Source organism: Notamacropus eugenii, chromosome 3 (assembly GCF_028372415.1).
Source record: "Notamacropus eugenii isolate mMacEug1 chromosome 3, mMacEug1.pri_v2, whole genome shotgun sequence".
NCBI lineage: Eukaryota > Metazoa > Chordata > Mammalia > Diprotodontia > Macropodidae > Notamacropus > Notamacropus eugenii.
The window spans coordinates 81,287,609-81,311,964 of NC_092874.1; the positions used below are offsets into that span (position 1 = coordinate 81,287,609).

At 35.4% G+C, this 24,356-nt stretch overlaps 1 long non-coding RNA gene across 1 annotated transcript in view; it reads right to left on the reverse strand.

The window, feature by feature from the left end:
* LOC140532912 (uncharacterized) overlaps positions 1–24,145 on the reverse strand; it is an 87,291-nt gene extending 63,146 nt beyond the window's left edge. The window contains exons 1-2 of the long non-coding RNA XR_011976737.1: positions 23,865–24,145; positions 21,767–21,828 (exon numbers count right to left, since the gene is read on the reverse strand). This is a non-coding gene — a long non-coding RNA (uncharacterized lncRNA). The remainder of the gene's footprint in view (positions 1–21,766; positions 21,829–23,864) is intronic.
* Between the last annotated feature and the right edge of the window lie 211 nt (positions 24,146–24,356).

Consider the following 24,356-nt stretch of genomic DNA (forward strand, 5'->3'; position numbering starts at 1 on the left):
TCAATCTTCTAAAATTCATTATATTTCTCAGTTTTGTCTAGAAGTTGGAAGAATGGATGAGCCTTATCCTAATAGCAGGCTCTGTATTCCTATAAATGTACATTAAGCTTTATTCTAAAAAGAGAAGTCCAATGATTATTAACAACTAAACCAAATTCTGCACAAAATGGCAAATATGCTTCTATATTATTTCTTTCCCTCAAACAGTGAAACTTAAAACATCTGCTCCTATATTCACATCTTACTGAAAAGATAAACTTCTTTTCCTCTCACAATTAACTTAGCGTTAGTGGAATCCAAAATGATGGATCAGCATTACTAATCAAACTTCAACTTGCTAACACTATTGGGGTAGAAGGAGGAAAGGTAAGTCTGCATGTACAATTTCCCAGGATCATAAATTTAAAATTAGCAGAAACCTTAGAGATTGTCTACTCTTACCTCCTTGTTTTACAGGTTGAAAAAGTCTAAGTGCTTAAGGATGTGACATAAAATGAGCAAGGCAATTCTGCTGATGTGACAAAGCCAAGATTCCAACCCAGATCCTTGTTCCAAGCCCAGCAGCCTTTCCACTACATAATGCTGTCTCTCAAGCTCATCCATGATGAAATTCATAGTGTGTAAGGTCAATGGATTAATGCAGATTAGTAGTTTTTATTATAAGAAATTTATATTCAAATTTGCCTCAGACACTGAGAACCAAAAATTTTGTCCATAAGTAGAAGGCTAAGATGTGTCAAAGTCAAGAACTGAATCCAAGGATTCCAGAGTCCAAGACTGAGCCATTTATTTACAAATGGAAAATGTTAGGAACATTATGTAATAAGAAAGTAGATGAATATTAGGGAACAAAAACTGCTTCTGTACAGTATACAGAAGCAAATAAGTATAGTAACCCATTGCCTGATAAACCCAAAGATGACAAGTATTGGGGTAAGAACACTCACTATCTGATAAAAAACACTTGTTAAACTTGAAAATAATTTGACAGAAGCTAGAGAAAGACCAACTTTTCACACTGTGTACCAAGATAAGATCAAAATGGGTACATGTCTAGACACAAAGGTGATATCATAAGCAATTTAGGGGAGTATGAAAGAAATTATTTGTCAGATCTACATATAGAGGAAGTGTTTATAACCAAACAAAAGATGGAGAACTTCATGGGAGGTAAAAATGCATAATTGTGATTACATAAAATTATAAAGTTTTGCAACACTAATATTGCTGGAAAATTTAGGAGAAAAACAGGAAGCTGGGGATTATAGCAATTTTCTCAGATAAAAGTCTCATTTCTCAAATAAATAGGGAACTGAGTCAAATTAACAAAAATAGGACTTATGCCTCAACAGATAACTAGTTAAAAGAATAAGAACAGACAGTTTTCAGAGGAAGAAATTAAGCTATAGCTACATGAAAAAAGCTTTAAATCATTAATAGTTAAAGAAATGCAAATTTTAAAAATTCTGAGGTACTATCTCACACCTACATTACCTAATACCACAGAAAAAACATATTCATAGCAGCACTTTTTGTGGTAAAGAACTGGAAACTGAAGGGATAGCCATCAATTGGGGAATGGCTAAAAATGTGATGGTGTATGAATATGCGAGAATACTCTTGCTCCATAAGAAATGATGAAACGGATGGTTTCAACAACAACAAAAATGGGAAGATTTACATGAACTCATGAAAATTCAAGTGATCAGAACCAAGAGAACAACATAAACAATAACAGCCACTATAACATTAAACAACTGCATAAGAACTCAGTAACTTTGATTTACACAATAAACAACCACAACTCCAAAATGCTATCTACCACCTTATGGAGAAATGATGGACAGAGAGTGAAGACTAAAGAACATTTTCCTTTATTTTTCTTGTTGTTTTTTTTTTTTTTAACATTGGGAATGAAGAAATATCTGTTGCATGATTTCAGATGTATATGGTATCATACTTCCTAATGGGTCAGATGGAGATGAAAGGGAGGGAGAAAATTTGAAACTGAAAATGAAATACAATTTTTAAAAAAAGAGAATGTAAGAAACATGCTTGTTGAATACAACAATAATAGCTAGCAATTACATAGTTCTTTAAGATTGGCAAAACATCGGGGTGGGGCCAAGATGACAGAGTAAAAGGACAGACCTGCTCTAGCTCTACCCCAGAACCCATAAAATACTTGTAAAAAGGACTCTAAACAAATTCTAGAGCAGTAGAAGTCACAAAATGACAAAGTGAAAGAGATTTCCAGACCAAGACAGCCTGGAAGGCTGACAGGAAATGTCTATTACACCGGGTTCAGAGTGGCACACAGCCCAGCTTTGGTACCTGGTACTGCATGGACAGAACTGGAGGAGGCTTCAGGGTACAGAATCACAAGTAGTAGCTGCATGTCCCTGACTTCTCAACCCACAAACACCAAAGACAGTTTCAAAGATCAGTGAGGAAGCGCTTTCACTTGGTTGAGAAGGGAGCAGGTCTGGCCCCAGCTCTGACCCAGGATGGCAGCATCCACTGTAGACTCTTCCACTTTTGGAGCCTTCAGCCTGAAGACCTTGGGGGAATAGAGCAGCCAACCTGGGTCTCAGTTCTGAGCGGTGGTTCTGGGATGAGGAAGAGAGGAGCTAATGCTGACTGTAGAGAGGGAATCCTAGTCCCAGATCCTGGGCAGAAAAGCTTGTGGCTACTCATAGACCAGAGAGCAGGCCAGGACAGGGGTAAACTCCTCTCCTTTGATTGTGCCACCCTGGGGGAACTGAGAAATTACAGGTCCTTAGAGTATACCCTCCACTTGACAAAGGATTGAAAAGTCAAGTAACTGGTTGGGAAAATGCCCAAAAAAGGGAAAAAAATAAGGCTATAGAAGGTTACTTTGCTGGTAAACAGGTATTTTCTTCTATCCTTTTGGATGAGGAAGAACAAAGCAAACCATCAGAGGAAGACATCAAAGTCAAGGCTTCTACATCCAAAACCTCCAAAAAAAATATGCAACGGTCTCAGACCATGGAAGATCTCAAAAAGGATTTTGAAAATCAAGTAAGAGAGGTGGGGAAAAAATTGGAAAGAGAAATGAGAGCAATCGAAGAGAATTATGAAAAGTGACTCAACAGTTTGCTAAAGGAGACTCAAAACAATGCTGAAGAAAATAACACCTTGAAAAATAGACAAACCTAAATGGCAAAAGAGGGTCAAAAAGCCAATGAGGAGAAGAATGCTTTAAAAAGCAGAATGGGCCAAATGAAAAAGAAGGTTCAAAAGCTCACTGAAGAAAATAGTTCTTTAAAAATTAGAATGGAGCAGATGGATGCTAATGACTTTATTAGAAACTAAGAAATTGCAAAACAAAATCAAAAGAATAAAAAACAGACAATGTAAAGACAATGCAAAATATCTCATTGGAAAAACAACTGACCTGGAAAATAGATCTAGGAGAGATCATTTAAAAATTATTGGTCTACCTGAAAATCATGATAAAAAAAAGAGCTAGACATCATCATCCAAGAAATTATCAAGGAAAACTGCTCTGATATTCTAGAACCACAGGATAAAATAGAAATACAAAGAATTTACTGATCACCTCCCGAAAGATATCCCAAAAGGAAAACTCCTAGGAATATTATAGTCACATTCCAGAGTTCCCAGGTAAAGAAGAAAATATTACAAGCAGTCAGAAAGAAACATTTCAAGTATTGTGGAAATATAATCAGGAAAACACAGGATTTAGCAGCTTCTACACTAAGGGATTGAAGGGTTTGGAATGTGACATTCCAGAGGTCAAAGGAGATAGGATTAAAAACAAGAATCACCTACCCAGCAAAACTGAGTATAACACTACAGGGAAAAAAATGGAATTTCAATGAAATAGAGGACTTCCAAGCATTCTTGCTGAAAAGACCAGAGCTGAATAGAAAATTGGACTTTCAAATACTGAATCAAGAGAAACATGAAAAGGTAAACAGGAAAGAGAGGCCTTAAGGAACTCATTAAAGTTGAACTGTTTACATTCCTACATGGAAAGATGTTATTTGTAATTCATGAAATCTTTTTTCAGCATTAGGGTACTTAGACGGAATATATATAGATATATAGATATATACATACACACATACATATACATATGTATATATATATATATATAGATGGGTATGGGTGTGTATGTTATATATGTGTAGGTATGTATATGTACATGGGTGTATGTGTGTATGTATATACACATAGACAGAGGGCACAGGGTGAGCTGAGTATGAAAGGCAAATACCTAAAAAGAATTTACTGTTGAATGGAATGTACTAAGAGTAAGAGAAAGGGAGATGTAGAATATAGCAAATCATCTCATATAAATGAGGGAAGAAAATGCTTTTACAATGGAGAGGAAGAAGGGGAGATGAAAGGAAATAACTGAGTCTTACTCTCATGGGATTTGGCTTAAGGAGGGAATAACACACACTCAATTGGATATGGAAATCTATTTTACACCCTGTAGGAAGGCAAGGGGGAAGGTGATAGGAGAGGGAAGATAATAGAAGGGACAGCAAACTGGGGAAAGTGATAATCAGAAGAAAACACTATTGTGGGAGGACAGGTCAGGGGAGTGAATGGAATAAATGAAGGTCAGGATAGGACAGAGGGAAATGTGGTTAGTCTTTTATAACATAACTATTAGAGAAGTGCTTTGCATTATTACACATGTATGACCTACATTGAATTTCTTCTTTTCTCATTGAGGGCGGGTGGGGAGGGAAGAAGAGAATATGGAACTCAAAGCTTTAAGAATGAATGGTAAAAATTGTTATATCATGCAACTGGAAATTAAGCTGTATAAGCAATGAAGTATAGAAATCTATTCTGTCCTACAGGAAAATAGACGAGAAGGGGGATGGAAGAAGGGTGGGTTAAAGAAGGGAGGACAGACTGAAGAAAGAGGTGGATGGGGTGCATGCTGTCCTAGGGTGGGGGTGGGGAGAGATGGGGAGAAAATTTTGAATTCAAATTCTTGTGGAAGTGAATGTTAATAACTGAAAATAAATAAATTATATATTCAAAAAAAGATTGGAAAAGCATATTTTGTATATCTTTTAAAACTTCACTAAGAATTTTAGGACACTACATACTATTTTCATGTGTTCCTCATCTCATGATGCAGTCTATCCATTTTTCAGATGATGAAAGTAAGAGACACTAAACGACTTGTCCAGGGTCACAAAGCTGGTATCTCTGAGGCAGCATTTGAAATCTTTAGTTTTATCCATGAAGTTAATATTGAGAAAACAGAAGCAGATTGCTGAGTGTGATGTTGATCAATTCCTTTGTTAAAGACATCAGAATCGCATTACTAGAGGGGTGATGGGACACACTCACAAATGGCCTGTAGAAACAAGCCTACAACAGTTACTAATCAAAACTTTGCTATGTGATTCAGGGCAACACTTTTCAAGCTGTCACTACAAAATGTCTTACAATTAGTATTAAAATGAGATGTGACATCAAACTGCCCTAATATTCAAACTGCCCTAATGTTAGCAGGAGAGTTGCACAACTACCAATAACAGGTTGAAGGACAAAATAAAAATTGATTAGGATTTGAAAGGATACTAAAGCTGAAGACTTTTAGGATTTAAGGAATCTTTTTTAGAGTATGTTAAAAAAGAAGTTTCAATATTGACAGTTGGTGAAATTCATAAATAGAAGTTTATTGAAAGAACTGAGGTTTGAGGAATGGGGGTGGATGGATTTCCTACTAAGCTAAATATTATATCATATACTGATTTCTACCAAAATGTGCCTAATATAAACATAAATTGGAAAGATTAACAACTACTTTGGATTTCATTATGAATAATAAATAGGAGATAAATTCATAATACATGCAATTGTATTAGTAGTCTAGAGATGAAAAAACAAAGAGGAGTCATGTTAGAATTCTTCAAGTATTTGAAATCTATTCATGTGAATAAGACAGTAGATGTAGGCTCCCAAAGAAGAACATAACTGGGAACACATTTCAGCTTGATATAGTAGACAAGAGTTACGAATTTTTACAAATGACAAAAAGTAGGATGGGCTTTTTTGGGAAGTAGTAGGTTCCTTCTCATTGCAAAAATCTGAGCAGAGGTTTAGATAATTCAGAATGGAGATTCCTTTTGATTATGAATTGATTGGACTAGAAGGCTATTGAGATCCTTTCCAATTAAAAGGTGTAACATCTTATGAATACATTAAATCCTTCATAGACATGATATTTTGAATCTTGAAAACATGCCATATTTGCAAAACTGAATATGTACACCCTATGTTAAACTGTTTACTGTCTCAAGGATGGGGGAGATGATGGCTCAAAAGAGAAAATTTGGAATTCAAAAAAATGTAAAGCCTAACAGTAAAATGTGAGATTGGAAGAATAGAGATTTGGAAGTTTTTAATTATTTTGTATAATTAATAACTTTATTAGCCAACATAGCATGACAATTATTACTTATATTTTTCAGGTACAGAAATTGAGGTTCAAAAGGAGCAAATGAGATTCCCAATGTCACAGAGTAAATTTTAATGCCTCTGATATCAGGGAATGTTGTATATTCACCTCTGCATTTTAGTAGCTAGCACAGAGCCTTATATTCAATGAATAAGCATTTATTAACTATCGTGTGCCAGGGAGTGGTTTAGAAAATGAAAATATGAAGAAAGGTATAAATAAGCAAATAAATAGATGAACACTAATAAATAGTGAATGAATAAGTAAAAATAAATAAGCAAATAGATTAAAAACTCAAAGTCTAATGGGTAGACATGTAGGTAATATAAACAAAATATATGTGTAAGGGAGATATACTCAGAATAAATTAGAGAATTTCAACACAAAGAAGGCACTAATCTTCTGTAATGGGTTGGGAAAAGCTTCTTGTAAAAGATGAGATTTTAGCCAGGACTTGAAGAAAGCCAAGGAGGCTAAATGATGATGAAGGAGACAATTCCAAGTAAGGGAGACACTCAGTGAAAGTTCTGAGAGTCAAAATAGGAGGAAATTTAGGAAAGGTCCAAGTTTTAAAGAAATGTGAACATCAAAGGGAGGATTTTATAATGAAGGTAGTAGAGGTTATTGAATGGGGAGGGGGTAACATTGTCAGATATGCATTTTAGGAAGATCAGTCTGCCAATGATTGGCAGGTGGACGTAAGTAAGTAGAGATCTGAGTTAAGGAGATAAGCAGAAATCTATTGCAATAGTCTAGTCATGAAGTAATGAGGGCAATAAGGAAGTAGCTGTCAGAGGAGAAAAGGAGGGCATATATACTAAGATGTTAGGAGATTTAAACTTAGCAACAGGTTGGAGAGGGGGAGGAAAGACAGAGGAATGATTCAAGGATAACAACTAGGTGGTAAGCCTGCATGACTACTATAACAATGGTGGTCCCTTTGACTGAAATAAGAAAGTTGCAAAAAGGAAAACATTTGAAGGGAAATAATCTGTTTAGCTTTGGGAATGTTGAATTTGAGATATCTATGAGGCATAAGGGTCTAGATGTCCAGTACATAGTTGGAGATACAAGACTAGGGGTTAAGAAACTGACTAGAACTAGTTAAATAGATTTGAGAATCATCAGCATAGAGACAATAACTGAATTGTTGGGTGCCAATGAGATTGCCAAGTGAAATACTATAGAACAGAAGAAGACAGAGATTTGGAGATCATTAATGAAACTGAGCTGGATAAAGATCCAGCAAAATACAACAAGAAAACAACAGACAAGGGAACAAGGAGAAAGTGGTATCAGCAAAACCTAGAGAAAAGAGATTATCAAGGAGGTGATTTACAGTGTCAAAAGTTGAAGTGAGGTCAAGAAAAATGAGAAGAGGGAAAAGTTCATTATTCTTAGACTTCATTATTAACTTTGTAAAGAGCAGTGATGATAGATGAGTTCAGAAAACACTGAATAGTGTTCAAAAGAGTACGGAAAAGGAAATGGAAACATCAATTGTAAATGGCCATCTCAAGAATAAGATATTATTTATAACATGCTTAGCATACTTCCTGGTATATTAATTGATGTATAAATACTAGACAGTAGTAGCAGTAGTAGTAGTAGTAGTAGTAGTAGTAGTAGTAGTAGTAGTAGTAGTAGCAGTAGTTATGTTACTAACTTGTTAAAAGTGAGCTACATATAATAGTTCATATTCTTTTATAATCCTCATGTTTTTCCATTGTAGTTCTTTACTAAATTGTAGAAATCTACCATTACCATTACTTTCCTAATTGAAAGACTATGATATTTTTGACAGCTATACTACTTTAATGATTAGCTGCCAGTGGTATTACTAAAACATCAAATGATCTTTTCTGTCATTACTGCGGATGTTTAAAGTAAATAGGATTTAAACAATTTCATCAGCTCACAAATAAGCATCAGTTTGTTTGCTAAATTTCCCTTCATGGTCTATGTTTATCAATCTCACAGTAATACTACATCAGATAGCTTTGCTATGCTAATAATGATTCATGTTCATTAGTACTTTATTTCATTTCCCTTGAATCATTAGAAAAAACCTGGAGTAAGGGAATGTAAAATTACCCCCATTTTGCAGTTGAGAACACTGAGACTCAGAATAAATAAGTGACTTCCCTAATATCACAAAGGCAATAAGTATTCAAAGAACAATTATATCTCCTGACAAATCTATCACTCTATCCATTTGAACTGATTATTACTGATTCAAAGATAATAGCAATAAGCACTGAACAATTTTCCATATTCAACCTTATCATTATATTTATGTGCAGGGATGGCAGACAACCAGTGATAGAAAAGGCAAAATTAATCAACTTTGATTTTGCTTTTTTGGCTCTTGCCAAAGAATACTTTCAGGGTGGGAAGGAAAGAACAAAAACAATGAATAGATATTGGAAGCTCAAGATAAACAATAATATGAGACCTGTCTCTATTGATCTCAATTCCACATGACCAGAAGAAATGTGACCCAAATAGCTAAAATCATTTTGAAATACTATGGTTGAGTCACTGTCCATGATCTTTAAAAGAAAGAGTATAATAAAAGAATTTTTTTTAGTTACTATAAAAGAACAAATGTTCCAGTTATCAGAAGGAGGGGGGGAAGGGAGGGCAGGGGGAAAGGGAAGAGAAGAGAGTGGCAAATACAGAAGAAGGGCTTTTCAAATTGGCTTCAAATCCTTTCAAAATTCTAGCATTTTTTATTATTGGACTGCTAAGTAAGCATGTTGAAAATAAAACCATGATCACAGAACAACAATATGCCAGACTAGGCTCTTTTCCTCCATTGGTACATCAACGGAGTCAAGATGGTGGCATGAAAACAACTACTCACCTAAGCTATCTCTAAATAGAACATCTGAATGGATTTTGGAGGGGTAGAATTCAATAGGAGACAGACTTGGCAGATTTCCAGCCCAAAACACACTGGAAGGTCAACGGGAAGGATCTGTTGCATGGGATGGAGGAACACACAGCACACAGGCTGAACAAGTGCAGTCCTTGCCATGGCAGGGCCAAGCAGGTAGCCCCAGGAGATCTGAAGCTACAGACCTGCTGTCAATTCTCAAACATATCAACTCAGGATGGAAGTCCATTGGAACTGAGGGAGAGGGAAGCACAGAACCCCAGGCAATTGCAGCAGTAGCTCCAGAGAATATCAACCAGTAGATTAAATGTCTGTAAGTCACCTACTTGAACTTCTGGGAGCCAAGATGGCAGAGTGATCAGTAATTGCTATCTCCCTCCCCTTGTTGACCTTGCAGAGCTCGGAGAATATTTCCCCAGGAAAAATTCTGAAACAATAGGATCAGCAAAAGGGTGATACAGTCTCTTAGTCTGTGAGGCTAGGACAATCACTAAGGAAGGTCCCTCATGCTATGGCTGAAGGGGACCAGTGCAGGACCACAGCTGTCCCAGACAGCCCCACCTCAGCAAACCAGAAGGAGATCCTGAGCCCAGGGGGGTGGAGCCCACTGCCAACACCAGGACCCCAGGCGTCCTCAGCACCCCAGGGGAATCAGGAAGACACTAGCACAGACAGGTTCACTGATCTCTGAGTTTGCCTACGCTCTAGCTCAGCAGAGGAGATCTCCTGTGGCCAGACCACCACTCCCCCACACTTAACGCATTTAGCTCCAGAGTTTACACCAGGGAAACCCAGAAAGACTTCACCTGGCCTCTGCTTTTCAGCAACAGCCAGCTCAGCACCAGGTAAGCTGCAGCATTTTAGCTTCTAGCTGAAAGAACCAGAGGCCACAACACACAAAGCCTCAAGTTCTAGGCACAAGAACTGTGGGACACAGTCCCCTGTGCCCCAGAAACACAGATCTACTACAAAAGCTAGGAAAATAGTGATCATCATGAAGATTAATGAATGACAAACATACAATTTTAAATTTCTAGAAAAACTATTGATATTAACATCTCTTGTATTAGTGATGGATAAATCCCACAAGATAAATGTTAAAGTAATAAAAAGAAAATGCCTTAATTCCTACTATCTAGTAAAAAGAGGAGTAACTCTTATCTATGCACAAATCCCTACAGCTTATTTAGATATTTATTTAGATATTTAAATAGATAAATATTTGACATATTTAAAAGAAAGGTTAATGACCTGGTCAGTCAAGATGTCCTGAGTATGTCCCTTTGTATCAATGTGGAGTTGTTCACAAGGAACTTTGAAGATAATGCTTATTAAACAAATAATTTGTGAGCTGAAATAATTAGTTTTATTATATTTGATGTACCACATGGTAATTTATTCACTTACTCCAAAACTATTTGAAATTAAACTCAAAAACTGAGATCTCATGCTAATGAAACTATTTCTCACATACAGTCTGCACCTCATCCCACATTACTCCACATGATGTAACTTTGTTCACCAATGTGCTACAGAAGATGTATCATTGGATTGGGAGTAAGAATAACTTCCATTCAAATACTGCTTTGGAAATTAGATGTGAGGCTATGGACAAATCATTTAACTCAAATGATGTCTCAATTTCATCCAAAATCTCTCCTTGTGTAAAATGGGCAAGTTGAACAGGATAACCTTCGAAATCTTTTTCCCTGCTAAAATCATGATCCTGGGGATATAGTATGGTGAAGGGTCACAACTACCAGACTCCCTCTAAAATCTTTCCTAGAAAATGACCACAGAAAACAAATCAATTTCTGATCGAAAAGTTCATAAGAAATCAGAGTAAGTCTTTGTTCTAGCCAAGTCCAAGTTAGATTGAAAGAAAGATCTTCAAATAATGGAAAGGGGGCTGGTATGGAGCACAGCTGACAGGTTGTGGGGAAGAAGAAGTATTCACCAGCTATGTGTGGAGGAGGCAGTGACCAGACCTATCCATGATCATACCACCTTGGAAGCACTGAAAACATATAAACAAGCAGACTGAGCTACAGAAGCCAAAAGTCAAGAGAAAGGCTGAGGGAAAATGAGCAAACTACCAAAATGACAACAACAAAACCCCAAATGTTTCTATGATGCCAGGAAACCATACAGATTGAGAAGCAGATAATTCCTTGAAAACATCTACAAGCCAGGGCCAGATGGATTCACAAGTGAATTCTATCAAACATTTAAAGAACAGTTAATTCCAATACTATATAGACTATTTTTGAAAATTGGGGAAGAAGGAGTCCTCGCAAATTCTTTCTATGATACCAATATGGTTTTGATACCCAAACCAGGAAGAGACAAAACAGAGAAAGAAAATTATAGACCAATTTCCCTAATGAATATAGATGCAAAAATTTTAAATAAGATTTTAGCAAAACGAATACAGCATCTTATCATGAGATTAATACATTATGATCAGGTAGGATTCATACCAGGAATGCAGGGCTGGTTCAATATTAGGAAAACTATTAGCATTATTGATCACATCAACAACAAAGCTAACAAAAACCACATGATTATCCCAATAGATGCAGAAAAAGCTTTTGACAAAATACAACACCTATTCCTATTAAAAACACTGGAGAACATAGGAATAAAGGGAACTTTCCATAAAATAATAAGCAGTATCTATCTAAAACCTTCAGCAAGCATTATATGCAATGGGAATGAGCTAGATGCATTCTCAATAAGATCAGGGGTGAAACAAGGATGTCCATTATCACCACTATTATTCAATATGGTACTAGAAATGTTAGCTGTAGCAATTAGACAAGATAAAGATATTGAAAGAATAAGAATAGCCAAAGAAGAAACTAAGTTATCACTCTTTGTAGATGATATGATGATTTACTTAGAGAATCCTAAAGATTCAAGTAAAAAACTACTTGAAATAATAAACAACCTTGGCAAAGTTGCAGGTTACAAAATAAACCCACACAAATCTTCCGCATTCCTATATGTTAGCAACAAAGTCCAACAGCAAGAGATAGAAAGAGAAACCCCATTTAAAGCTAGGGTAGACACTATAAAATACTTGGGAGTTTCCCTGCCGAAACAAACCCAGGGATTATATAAACACAATTACAAGACACTTTTTGCACAAATAAAGTCAGATTTAAGTAAGTGGAGAAGGGAAGACATTTTACTAAAGAAGAGATAGAAAGCATTATGAAATGCAAGATGGATAATTTTGATTACATTAAACTGAGAAGTTTTTGCACAACCAAACCCAATGCAACCAAAATTCGGAGGGATGTGGTAAACTGGGAAAGAATTTTTACGGCTAAGCTCCAGGATAAAGGCCTCATTTCTGGAATATATAGAGAACTGACTCAAATGTATAACCATACAAGTCATTCCCTAATTGATAAATGGTCAAAGGATATGAACAGCCAATTTTCGGAGGAAGAAATTAAAGATATCTATAATCATATAAAAATGCTCTAAATCACTATTGATTAGAGAGATGCAAATCAAAACAACTCTGAGGTACCACATCACACCTATAAGATTGGCAAACATGACAGAACAAGAAAGTGATAAATACTGGAGAGGATGTGGGAGAGTTGGAACACTAATTCATTGTTGGTGGAGCTGTGAGCTCATCCAACCATTCTGGAGAGCAATTTGGAACTATGCCCAAAGGGCTACAAAAATGTGCAGACCCTTTGACCCAGCAATATCGCTACTAGGACTGTATCCCCAAGAGATCATAAAAATGGGAAAGGGTCCCACATGTACAAAAATATTTATAGCAGCACTCTTTGTAGTTCTCAAAAACTGGAAGTCAAGGGGATGCCCACCACTTGGGGAATGGCTGAATAAATTAAGGTATATGAATGTAATGGAGTACTATTGTGCCATAAGAAATGATGAACAAGAAGACTTCAGAGAGTCCTGGAAGGACTTATATGATCTGATGCTGAGTGAAAGGAGCAGAACCAGGAGAACTTTGTGCACAGCAACAACCACAGTGTGAGAGAGTTTTTTCTGGTAGACTTGGAATTTTGTAATAACGCAAGAACTTATTAAAAAAAAAAATCCCAATGGTGGTTTTCTAATGCAAAATGCCTTCCACTCTCACAGAAAGAAATATGGAAGTCATTCACAGATCATGTTTGTGTGTGTGTGTGCTTTTGTGTATCATGTTTTGATTTGTTATATGATTTCTTCCATTTATTTTAGTTTGACTACATAGCATGACTATAGTGAAAACGTACTCAATAGGAAAGTATATGTAGAACCTATACAGAATTGTATGCTGTCATGGGGAGGGAGGGAGGTAGTGGGGGGTAGGTGTGGGGGGGATAAATATCTTAATTTTATGACAGTGACTGTAAAACATTAAAAAATAATAATAATAAAATAAAATTTAAAAAAAGAAAAAAAGAAAACATCTACAAGCAAAGCTTCAAATAAAAATATTTTTGGACATAAGTTCAACAAGAATTCCTAAAAGAGCTAAAGAAAAAGAAAAAAGCAGCAAAAAAAGATTTTAAATATTAAGTAAGACTGGTAGAGGAAAATATTGGAAAAATAAGAGAAATATAAAATAATAAGAGAATTAACATATTGGTACAAAAAAAGGTATGAAAGCTTAGAGAAGAAATTAATGTTTTATAAGTTAAAATTGATCAACTAGAAACTAATGATTCTATGAGACATCAAGAAATTAAAAAACAAAGTAAAAAGGAAAAGAAACCTAGGAAGAAATTGTGAAATATCGTATTGAAAAAACATATGATCTAGAAAAGAGATTGAGGAAAATAATTTTAAAATGATTGGGCTACCTGAAAGCCATGCTCAAAAAACAACCTAGAAATCACACTTCAAGGAATTATAAAGGAAAACTATACTGATACCACAGAATCATAAGGTAAAATAAAAAAAAAGAAGGAATCCACTGATTACCTCTTGAAAAAGATCCCAGAATGAAAATCCCCATAAATAATATAGCCATACAGATCAAGGAGAAAATACTACAAGCAGTCAAAAAGAAACAGTACCAATACTGTGGTGTCACAGTCAGGATAGCACAAAATTTGGAAGCTACGTTAATTTTTCAGAGAGATTTGACTATCATATTCTGGAAATTCTAGGAAATGAACTAGGATTGCAACCAAAAATAACTTATCCTGTATAACTGAGCATAATTTTATAGGGCAAAAAAAAGACATTTAATGAAACACTAGACTTTTCCACAACTTCTGTTGAAAAGACTAGAGCTAAAGAGAAAATTTTACATCTAAACTGAAGACTTAAGGAAAACATAAAAAGGCAAACATGAATGAGAAACCAATAAGAGACTTAACAAGGTTAAACTTCCTATATTTCCATATAGGAAGATGATATATGTAACTCTAAGAACTTCATCATTATAGGCAGTTGAAAGGATTTTACTCAAACAGAAAGCATGGGCATGAGTCTATTATGTCAGAATGACCTCAAAAAAGAATGGAATGGTGAGAAAGAGGAATAAACCAGGAAAAAGAAGGGAAAAGCAGAATGGGGATAATTATCTCACATTAAAAAGGGATGAAAAAAGAGTTTTTATAATGGGGTAATGGGCAACACATGAACCTGTCATCTGATCTGGTTCAAAGAGGATGGATACACATACACATACACACACACACACACACGTATGAATGTAGAGAGAGACAGCACTCTAGATAAATATATATCTAGAAATATTGAAATAGAGATAATTCCTGTGCATTCAGAGAACTGTGTATAAAAATTTATCTTACCAACAAGGAAAGAGGAAAAGAAGAGGCTAAGAGAAATGTGGGTAGTGGTTAAGAGAGAGGGAAAATTAAGAATGGCAGTGATCAAAACTAAACAGATTTTTAGAGGAGGGGACAGGATAAAAAAAAGAGAAAGATAAGTAGATCATCGTGGAAGTAAATGCACAGTTAATAATCATAACTGTGAATGAGAATGTGAATGGAATTAATTCACTCCAAAAATGAAAAAGGATAGTGAATGAATCAGACACCAAAATCTAGAAATATGTTCTCCATAACAGATACACTTATAATAGAAAGACACACAAAATATATGGAACTGGAGCAGAATGTATTATCCTTTAGCTGGAGTAAAAAAAAAATCAGGAGTAACAATCAGACAAAGCAAAAGAAAAAATGAACCTATTTAGAAGGAATATTCAAGGAAACTATTTTTTGTCCAAAGGCACCATAGACAAATGAAGTCATATCAGTGCTTAACACATATGCACCAAATGACATAGAATCTTAAATTTCAGGAGAAAAAGTTCAATAAATTATAGGAGGAAATAGATCAACAAAACAAACTATTGACTAATGACTGAAAAAATATTCTGTTTCTCAAAAAAGAAAAGGATGAATGCACTGCCAATGACAATAAAATTAAATCAATTATTGGAAGCTATTTTGTTCAATTATATGCCAATGAAACTGACAATCCAAATCAGATCACTGATGAATATAATAATCAACCATGATTTCAGAGGACTGATGGTAAAACATGCTCCTCAATTTCTGATACAGGGGTGATGGACTTCAGCTACAAAATGAGGCATGCATTTTTAGACATGGAAAAGATGAGAATTTATTTTCCTTGGCTCTAATTATTTTTAACAAGGACTGCACATTTCTTTTTGTTGTCATTGAGGTAGAACAAGAGCAATAGTGTAGCCATAACAAATGATAGAAAGAATGTACATAATGTAATAGAAGGAAATTCAGAGGAAAATAGTGAATCAAGACAACTCTAAAAGTAACATGTTCAATTTGCAAAATTAAAAAAAAAGTAGGTATAATTGAGATAGTGGTTTCACATAATCCTCCTTTCTGCTCTAATTTGTATTTAGAAATGCTTTCTCATTTTGGTGTTTCTTAATCCCTAAATTAATTTTTTAAATTAAAACACCAGCAATTATTCAGAATAATAGTTCTATTTCTTGCTCTATGGAGATATATATTAGAAAAGCACTAAAGGTAAGATCATATCTATAATATTCCTGGAAGATTTATCTCTTGGAAAAAGTAACTGAAATGGAGTGGGAGGAGTAGAAAGAATTATTTGAGCAATACCTTAGAGACAACCTGTGAAAGTTCCCAAGTAGTTGCCCCTTTTATAACTTATACATCCACTGTACTAACTAAAGGAGTACCCAACTGACTAGGATCACAATTAAGCAGTAAAGCTGACCTATCAAAGGATTGCAGAATATAGGGCTATACAGGCACTTAGATTATCTAGGTCATTGTCCTCACTGTACCACTATTACCTATTACAATATATTATGACCACTACTACTACTACCTAGCACTACCACCACTACCACTATAGTATAATCATATATTTTCCCTCCCATTTTACTTATGAAGGAACACAGGATCAGAGGACTTAATGTCTTACCTATATTCACACAGCTTGTATATACACACATACATATGTATAAATTAATATAAACATGTACAAATCACACAAGTGCTACACAGACACATATATGTGTACAATGTAAATACAAATATATGAACATATATAAATACATGCATATACATGTGTGTGTACTAATGCATATATACAAATGCTTCCATACATAGATATGCATATATATGTGTATATACAATATATATTTATACATAAAATGACTGTGAAAAAAAGTTCCATATCCATTAAAAATAAAAGAATGACTTGTCCTAGGACCATTTCTATTTGAACTTCATTGAAAATAAAATTGAGAAATACAAAATAATGGTAATAATACAATCACATGCTTAACAATGAATTGTAATGATTTACAAAGTGATTTGTTACAATGACTTTGTAAGATAGGCACAATAAGTATTAACAGTCCCATTTTTCACATGAGGAAGCAAGTGTAGTAGCATGGCTAGAGCTCAACAGTTGAAAGTGATTTGAATTACAGTGTTATGATTCCAATTGTGTGCCTCCTTCCCATGTAATATGTCTCTTCCTCCCTTATCTCTTAGGTTCCTATTTCAATAAAGCAAGGTAAAATGGATATCTATAAAATTAACATTATGCATCAATTAAATACATAGGTTTCCTGAAAGAAAGGGAAATTTTTAGTCTGTTCTTTTAAAAAAGAACTTTTTCATAGTTTTATCAACCTTCTGATAATTACCTTTAGAGAGAAAATTAAGACTGGATTTTTTTATATGTTTGCAGTCATATAAGAAACGCAATATGATTAGGAAGTACATGAAAAGAAAGAAATGAATAAGTAAAATGAAATATATAATGAAAAAATTTTAATGAAATAAATAAAAATAAATTTTAAAATAGATAGAAAAAAATCCATGTATCTCTTTGTCTATGGCCATTCTCTGATTTCCCTCTCTCTAATCTTGAAAATTCTGGATGAAAGCCTGAAGCCAATCTTTCCATTTATATCCTATCTTTCCTGCATTTTAGAGGATTTGTTTCCTCATTTATCCCCTCTATTCCCAAAATAACAAATGCATTTAGTCTCTTAAAGGTCACCGATGGCCACTTTATGGCCAATTGCAATGATATATTTTAATACACATGCTTTCCCCTCTGCTGCATTTGACACTAGTGATAACTTTTTTTAATTTGAAAATATATGTTCTTTGATTATTTTGTTTCTGACTGCTTTTTTGTTTCTTTGACCTTGAGAAAAAGTTTATTTGTTTTATAGAAACTTATGTTAAAAACTATCTGGAGTTTAAGTTGACTCTAAAATTATCAAGTGGATTCCAAAACTCCTAATAAAAATTTAGTTGCGTAAAGTAAAAATTTACATTGAGAAAGTTAAATAACAATATACTCTGTACTGATGAAACCACATCTGCCATGCTATGATTTATTCTGAGTGCTCTATTTTAAGATCATTTATCAATGATGTATATTTATGTATATATTCTATATACACATTCTATATACATGTATTAGATATGGATGTCATTAAGATAGCTAGCTAAAGAATCAAAAGAGTAAAAATGTCTAGGCAATATAGTAATGGGGACCAGCTGAAGGACGTAAGTGAAGAGTTCTTGTCACAAATCAAGCAAAGTGGAAGGATAGAGCAGTAATGAGGCACTTGACCTATTTGAAAATACACCAAAATATTCTCCTAAAAAGGTATTTTTTAAAAGGTTTTTTTTTTTTAACCTGATATTGAACAAAAAATATCTTGGAGGGCAAAACAGGTAAATTTGAGATGAAGGCATCATGCCACTTCAGGATATGAGAAAGGTAATTATGATAAATACAGACAGAGCCTGCAATATATCTAAGGGTTTTAAACAAAATATTTTATTGTTTAAAAGTCATTTTTTTCTGCCCTTCCAATAGGAGGGGGGAAGACTTCACTAGAAATACGCATAGTCCAGCAAAGGAAATGTCCACATTGCTCATAGCAAATATGCATTAGTCATTCTGGATTTTAAGTCTATCACTTCTCTGGCAGAATGTGGGTGGCATGATTCATCTTTAACCCCTATTCATGTGGTTAATCATTATATTAATCAGAGTTATGATGTCTTTACATGTAGCTTTTTTCTCCCTCCATAATGTTGCTGTCAACATGTGAAGTGTTCAAGTTCTGCATATTTCACGTAAATTGTATGTCAAGGAGTTGAGAGTAAGGATAAGAAAGTAAATTTAATGTCTCAGGCTTTTAAAGGGAAATGAACCCTAAGGAAGAAAGAATCTTAGGAATCAAAAACAATGAAACATTATCTATTCCTGTGGGGGGAAATGGGGGAATTAAATGAAAAGAATATTGTGATATATTAGAAAATTAATTGACTCCAAGATAGTAAAAACACATGTACAAGAGATGGAAATGAAAATAAAGACAAGTAAGTATGGATAAATGGAATGAGTAGTTAGGTCCTAGAACAGTTGTAAGAAAAGACTAACAGATTGGTAGGGGAGACACACACATACACACACACACACACACACACACACACACACACACAAATACTGAAAAAATTAGAATGGAGCAAATGGAAGCTAATGGCTTCATAAAAAATCAAGAAACAATAAAAAAAAGAATGAAAAGATAAAAGACAATGTGAAATACCTCATTGGAAAGACAACTGACCTAGAAAATAGTTCCAGGAGAGATAATTTTGAAATTATTGGACAACCTGAAAGCCATGATTTCAAAAAAATATGGACCAAAATATTTATAGCAGCTCTTTTCTGGGGGCAAAGAATTAGAAATTGAAGGGATGGCCATCAACTGAGGAATGACTAAACAAACTGGGTATGTGATTATAGTGGACTACTACTGTACTATAAGAAATGATGAGCAGGATGCTCTCAGAAAAACTTGGAGAGACTTACATGGACTGATACAAAGTGAAATGTACTATGTACAAAATAGCAGTAATATTGTGAGATGATTGACTTTGAATGACTTAGCTATTCTCAACAATGTATGGCACAAATATAGTGCTGATACCTAAACCAGGAAGAGCAAAGCTAGAGAAAGAAAATTATAATTCAATTCAATTTCCCTAATGAATATTGATGAAAAATTTTACATAAAATATCAGCAAGAAAATAAGATCAGGAGTGAAGCAGGATGCCAATTATCACCACTATTTAATATTATACAAGTCATTTCCCAATTGATAAATGGTCAAAGGAAATGAATAGGCAGTTTTCAAATGAAGAAATTAAAGCTATATACAGTCATATGAAAAAATGCTCTAAATCACTATTGATTAGAGAAATGCAAATTAAAACAACTCTGGAGTGCCACTTCACACATATCTGGTTGACTACTATGGCAGAAAAGGAAAATTATAGTTGGGAAGATGGGGAAAATTAGAACACTAACACCTTATTAGTAGAGGTATGAACTGATCCAACCATTCTGGAGAGCAATTTGGAATTATACCCAAAGGGTTATAAAACTCCGCATACTCCTTGATCCAGCAATACCACTATTAGGTCTCTATCTCAAAGAGAGCATTTAAAAGGGAAAAGGACCAATATGGACAAAAATATTTATAGCAGCTCTTTTTGTGGTGGTAAGAATTAGAAATTGAGGGAATGTTCATTAATTGGGGAATGGCTGGACAAGTTATGGTATGTGAATGTAATGGAATAATGTTGCTCCATAAGAAATGAGGAGCTGGTAGATTTCAGAAAAACCTTGGAAAAAACTTACATGAACTGATGCTGAGTGAAATGATCAAAACCAGGAGAACCTTGCACACAGTAACAGCAACTTAGTGAATTGATCAACTATGACAAATTTAGCTCTTCTCAGCAATACAATGATCTAAGACAATTCCAAAGACCCATGATGAAAAATGCTATCCACATCCAGAGAAAGTATTATGAAGTCTGAGTGCAGATCAAACCATACTATTTTCCCTATTTTGTTTTTTTCTTCTCATGATTTTTCCATTTTTTAAAATTTTTCTTTCACAATGACTCATGTGGAAATATGTTTAACATGATTATACATGTATAACCTATATCAGATTGCTTGTTGTTTAGGGGAGGTGGGGCTAGGGAGAAAAAAATGGAAATAAAAATTCTTAGAAAAATCAAACTTGAAAACTATCTTTAGATACAATTGCAAAAAATATACTATTAAATGAGGAAAAAAGATATTATATCCTGAGATACTGAAAGAACTTCTGGATCTTATAGATGAACTGCTAAAAATGATCTTTGAAGAACTGTGTAGAATGTGAAAGATGAATTGGAGAAGGGGAGATGTCATCTCCAAAAAGGTCAAGAGGTTCATTCCTTTTAGCTATTATCCTTTGAACTTTAAATAGTCCAATTCTAGACTGCATGATGAGAGGGGCAGTTCATGGACCCTTAGAAAGGGAGGAAGTGACCATTAAGATCAAGCATGGGCTTAGGAAAAGCATAAGGAATGCCAGACCAAATTCGTTTATAGGACACTCAAGATCCTGCAGTAAGTCTAAGAACATACACACATATACATACATACATATATATATATATACTCATATTCTCAAATATATTCTATATATACAGACCCACATATATATGGACATCCACATATGTGTATATGCAGATAAATACAATGCAGACAAATATGTACATATATTTTATATATTATCTATCATATGCATATGTTAAATTAGTATATTGTACACAATAAATATCATGTGCTCTTGTATTACATATATTCATTTATATCCTTGCATTTATATTCAAAGAGACAAAAAAAACAGGTTATGATTATTTTGGAAGATACAGGAAAAGGCTGGCAGGCTTTTCAATCTTCTCCAGCCAGCTCAGTCCTTATGATTTATAGGGAACCAAGGAGAGTCACACAGTAAGGTTAAAAGTCATTCACTCACCCCAGTTCCAATAAGAACCTTTTCTGTTTGAAGAAGTAGAGCCCTGAGGATACTTGCCACATCTGGAAGGAGGAGAATGAGAAGAAACAACAATAAGATTTCTTATAATGTCAGATAAGAACTAAACTTTGTGAATAAGAGGAGACATTCTAGGAGAGAGGCATTCATACGGTAGGTACGACTATAGCCTGAAGACTGCTGTCTTCTAGGAAAACTGTCTGTAAGCCTGAGAGTCAATGGCAGAGAGAACTGGTTTTATTCTCCCTCTGCAGGACAGACTCCCCACTCATTAGTAAAGGTAGCTAAAAGGACGGAAAGAATAGACTTGTTACTCTCCCCCAAAGAAGAGATATTTTCTATCTATCAATCATTCAACAAGTGCTCCTAAAATGCTTACGATATACCAGATGCTATGCTAGGGACTAGGGATACAATTACCAATCATTAAACATGATCGTACATTGCAATCCTGAAAGTATTTGAATAAGTAAAGTTTTCATGACTATGCATTGTGAAGAAACAAAGATATCAAGCCCAGAATAGGGAAGACCCAAACAGCAGCCAGAGGAATAATTTGTCCCTCCACATTGGTGCCCAGATCCATAGATACTAAATATAATTTTCTAATTGTTTTATGAGTATGAAACTTGTTGATAGAAACCATGCAATATAATTATTTTCTATCCCTTACAATACTTAACATAGTACAGGGTAGCTTTAACTACTAAATAAATTCTTGTTTATTGCTTAATGAACTGAAATAAATATGTGTAACATCTTATAAAAAGATTAGTCCCTTTCATTCCTTCCCAACAAATTAAGAGGTCTAGAAAACTTAGAACTTCTCCTATAACTGTAATAATGAGTTTTATTTTTTAAGAGGAAGAATAACTAAGCATCTGCCTATCTGAAGGTTGGTTGAGGATATAAGGGTCATGTCAGGTGCTCATATCAAAGAATTGGTGAATATAATGGAATTCATACTTGATCAGAAAAGTCAATTACAATGTGAAGTAAACTTTAAAAAAACTAGGTTTTTTTTTCTGTGACTATCAATCTGGATTCTTATGTAATAAGATTGAATATGTGGTTACCTTTATAAATAAAAAATATGAAATATTTCTTCCAATTCATTATATAAATGATACATCAGATTAATTTATTAGGAAATGGCAGAGTCACATAGTTAAATATATTGTAGGGTTCCAGGAAATTCTTCAAGATACTAGCACCAAGGCAGCTATGTGATGCAGTGGATCAAGTGTCAGCCCTAGAGTCAAGAGGACCTGAGTTCAAATCTAACCTCAGTCACATAATAGCTGTGTGATCCTGGACAATTCAGTTAACCCTGATTGCCTAAAGAAAAAGAAATGACAATTTAATGGCACCAAGCATACAAAGTTGGCTTAATTTGCAACCAGTTTTACTCCCATATGATATATGCACTCAAGTGAGGTTAGGTAGAGTATCAGACTTAGAATCAGGAAGACCTAGGATCAAATCCTGTCACAGATATGTACTACACCTGTGACTTATTCCTATTTTACCTCTCTAGACCTCAGTTTCCTCTTCTGTAAAATGATGAAGTTGGACTTGATCGTGTCTAAGGTTCCTTCAGACTCTGAAACCTTATTTGATGATGTACTAAGAAGAAACATCTGAGACCAGGTAAAATTGATTAAATGACCCAAAACCACCTTTCCTAGTGTTTGAGAATTGCTGTTTGTCCTTCGTGGCTAAAGAAGACCTGCCTTCAGAGAAATGATGACTTGACTTGCACTTGACTTTGTTTTTGAGTGAGGGAGGGCTGTGCAGGTCACCAGCCTCACTTCTCCAGAGCCATCTGAATCCCGTGACGTCATTCATGAGGATGACTGGAGATGGCCCAGGATGCAGCGGGAGACCCCGCCCTTTAGGCTAAGGCTTTTTCGGACCCTCAGAGTGAGGTAAGGCCCATCCGGTGAATAGGCCTCTTGAAGAAGTAGTCAGGGGCTGGCCCCTGCCCAAGCTCCCCTCGGGGGCTGTTTTATGGACCCTGGCTTAGAGTGAATGTCAGTAGTAACTGTTCCTCTTCGAAAAATGCTGGTGTAAAACCTACCCAAGACTGTGGGAAGGAAGGTCTTTCAAAACGCTAGAACTGACACAGAATCGTGCCCTTTGTACTCCCAGAATCTCCGAAGTGAGAGGGCCCTTCAAGGGTCCATCCAGTCTAAAGCCCTGCTTCCACAGCTCCCTGACAAGGTCGGTCACCTGGCTCCTACAGAAGATTCTCTAGGGGCGCTCCCCTATAGGCAGCCCCTGTCTATGGCTCCGCCTCCCGCTCCTCCTTCAGACTGCCCTGGAACCACCTCCGGCGCCGCGGCTGCGCGGCGTTGCCATGGAGATCGGGTCACGCGCTCCCCCAAAAGGCCCATCGCGCTTACGCCTATGCCCGCCCCGCCCCCTCAGGCTCCGCCTCCCACCTGCTCGGCGCCTGCGTCAGAGAGCCATAGAGAAAGGCGCCCCTCGTCAAGAGAAGCCCGGAGGGGCGCCCTTCACAGCGCACTCACGCCACCCCGCGGTCGGAGGACTGCGCTGCGCGCGAAGCTCT